This window comes from Gobius niger (genome assembly GCF_951799975.1).
Source record: "Gobius niger genome assembly, chromosome: 20".
In the NCBI taxonomy this organism is placed as follows: Eukaryota; Metazoa; Chordata; class Actinopteri; order Gobiiformes; family Gobiidae; genus Gobius; species Gobius niger.
The window spans coordinates 9,591,855-9,595,598 of NC_136871.1; positions in this window are offsets into that span (position 1 = coordinate 9,591,855).

Below are 3,744 nucleotides of genomic sequence, written 5' to 3' on the forward strand. Positions count from 1 at the left end.
AGGTCTTTGGAAACTTTTTTGTTTAGCCCTCATCTTCTCCACAAATCTTACCCATCAGGGGATTTCTATGTTTGCCTGATGGTCTTTTACCTCACCTTTTCATTCAGAAACATACATTTTAAAGTGAGGGAATTGTGGGGAAAAGGCAGGATTTATAACACAGAAACATATTTCCCAGTCTGTTTTAACTGAACCTTTCACACACACATGTGTGCTATTGAGGACAGGAGCGACTGGGTTGAAGTGGGCGGTGATCCGCAGGTGCCTGCCTGAGCACAGCTCAGGGAATTAACAGCAGTGCGCGCTGTTCTTCCTGCACCTCAGCTCTCGCTCAGGTCACTCCACTCCATTTCCTTTCGTAGACCTAATTCTGTCAAAGGCTGAAGCCACTTGAGCCAATCAGCTGATTCTCATTGTCACTCGCATGGGTCAGATCAACAAGTGATAGTGGATGCACACGTATACATGTGATATAGTCCTGTACGCCGCTTATATAATGACTTGATACATACAGTAATTATCATCACATATCACACAATGTATAGGTTATATATGGTAACTTGAAACTACATAGGACCCGTGTGTTCACATTTAAATTACAGCACAATATAACAAGAGCTATTTCTGTCCAAATGTAAAAGCAGAGAGAGCCACCTGCTGTTGAAAGTCAATCAGGTCAGATCTGCTCCTAAACCCTGAAATGAATTCTGCTTTACATTAGTGATCTATATACAACAGGCACTGGATTTTCACAGAATGCACAATAGTATGACGTAGGATAGTTGTCAAATTCTGTGCATAAGGAGAAATACACTACTCTTGGAAAAGAGTTATTGCTGATACAAAGTTTTAGACTGATGTAATTTACTACAAAAATGCAAAAAAGTTAAGGATTTTGTTAGTATTTGAGTGAGGAAACTTTGAGGAAAATGATGTGACCGTCTCTGTCTTGTGTAATGCCGCCCTCTGCTGTCGAAGTGAAATAGTGACTACACTGAGGACTAGTGCAAAGAAAGATAACTTCATAAAACAAAGAAAAGACACAAAATATGACAAAATTGTACGTTTTTGAGGATTTAGTGAATAAATATATAATGATAGAGAAAAACGAGCATGATTTGACCTGCCGCATTATTTCTTAGACGATCCATTCAGAAATGCACAGTGGACTACACTGATTTGTGACTGGATCTTTACCGGTAATTTTGCATAATCTTCAAATTGATGATTAGAAATGAATTATATTTATGTAAAGGTTTATTGAAAATACGCAAAAACTGAACTGTTGGAATTAATTATCTGCCTACATTGAAAAACAGATCATAAATGGGCTTTTATAGCTGAAATATGGATATAGTAGTAAAGAATGCAACTTACCCATCCATGCCATATGACTGAGATGAAGCGGCTGCTGCCATTCTGTTTTCTGCCTCTCCTCTGATCGTCGGAGAACGCTGTGCAGGTGAGAGTGCTGCCATGTGCACCTATATAAGTAGCCAGCAGAGCCTCAGCCTGGGACCCCTGGCCAATGAGAAGTTAGATGAAACATGTGCACAACCATCTGCAATGGAAAAACAAATCCACTCCAATCCTGTCAGAGATGTGTGGTTCTGCTCAGAGGTGAACTGTTTTCCAGCTGCTCACTCCCTCGACAGATGTCACTGCATCTCACACCGACATCTTATCTGCGGCTCAATGAACGGACAGATTTGCTGTAAACACATATAGCCTCAGGTGATGCGGTTGGTTTTAATATCTAAATGTCAATTTTGCAGCAAAGTGCTCACATGTCTAATCCATCACGAGGAGTAAGCCAACTATGGGCTTTCCAGAGACATCTGTCACTTTTATTTCTGGTCCATTCACCTTTCCACTCGAGCCTTCTGCCAACACGGCTGCCATGCCAAGATAAGTTTCACTGCTTCTGCATTCTGTGAAAAGACATACTTAAAAATACAAACCTATATGTATTGTGAGGAACAACAGTCAAGTAAGTAAGTAAGACAGAACAGCCTGCAGTTATTCAAATATTTCATCATATCATAGTTAGAAGTTAGAGCACAAAAGTGTGAGAGAAAGTTAGTTTGACATGATGCTTATATATAACTGTGTATCTCACGTGCTGGCTCGTACAAGAGGCTACAACGTGCACCTGGTCCTGCTGCTCCACAGGTAATCCTCCCATTGATAAAGTGCAGCCTGGACTGAGTGCAGGGCTTTGGTGGAGCATATGGTTTGGCATCTGTGTCTCACTGTTTTCCCTGCAGAGGATGATCTCAGAATTGAATCCCGACTCTCATTGACAAAATCTGATCTAAGCTCGGCCGTATGTCGTCAATGAACCACAACTTCTCAAGTCACAAACTGTGCACACACCCAGGACCGCGGCCACGTTTTGTAAATTGTAATTGACAATTCTCAAATGGTGCGGCATCAGGACCCGCCAAAGATGAACAAACTATGATCAGATATTTTTTTGCAACTCATAAAAAACGTTTGTAGTTTAAATTGGTTATTTAAAACATCTCATTCATTGACTAGTAAACCTACCACTTTGTTTGGTCAATTATAAAGTTTCTAATGTTGCAACACTTAATGGATAAAAAAAAACAAAAAAAATGAAAATTTTTCGAGGTCCCGGCCCGTCGGCAGGGGCGGACTGGGACTGAAAAACAGCCCTGGACTCTGACCAGCCTGGCCCAAATTAGCGTAATTGTGCACTTCCACAAATCCATATTTCAACCTCTTACCACCCGCCTTAACCGAGTGCATTGTCCCCAGTTCGGCTTTTTTTTTTTTTTGATTGGTATCATCAGCAAAAAGAACTGGAAAGGTGGTCATTAATATAAATAATTAATAATAATGGTCCCAAAATTGAACCTTGTGGTACACCATACATTCCTTTTTCCATTCATATTTTTTCATACCGGGCTTTACCCAAATCTAAAAGCTTCTTGACTGGAGAGCAACAATGCAACGCCTCATTTGAAAGCTAAGACCTACAAAAGTGATGGTAACTTTTTGTCACGTCGCTACATTTTTGTCTTGTTTTTTTTTTCCATTATTTTTTGTATTAGGTTTTTTTTTGTCCGTGTTTTTCTCATGTTTTTGTTGCCTTTTCATTACATTTTTTTTTGTCACTTTTTTGTTGCTTTTCCGGCACATTTTTTGCTTTATTTCATCCCCTTTTTCTCGCTATTTTGATGCTTTTCTTTTTTGCTTTTAGATTTGGGTAAAGCTCGGTTAAGGCGGGACCGGTGGCCCAAGAGCCAGTGGCCCTTCTGTGCTCTTCCAGCAGGGGCGGACTGGCCATATGTCCATTCTGGAAGAGCACAGAAGGGCCACTGGCTCTAGGGCCACCGGTCCCGCCTTAACCGAGCTTTACCCAAATCTAAAAGCTAAAAAGAAATAATAGCGAGAAAAAGAGGATGAAAAGTCAACACAAAAAACTACAAAAACGTGACAACAAAAAATGATAGAAAAAATAATTGACAAAAATATGACAAAAATGTGGCGAGGTGACGAAGAATTTCCATCACTTTTGTAGGTCTTAGCTTTCAAATGAGGTGTTACATTTCTGCTCTCCAATCAAGCTTTTAGATTTTATCATAAAAAAAATATGAATCTAAAAGGAATTCTGTGGAGTGTGGTGTACCACAAGGTTCAATTTTGGGACCATTATTATTTATTATTTTTATTAATGATTTTGCTTCTGTTTCTACGACCACCTTTCCCGTTCTTTTT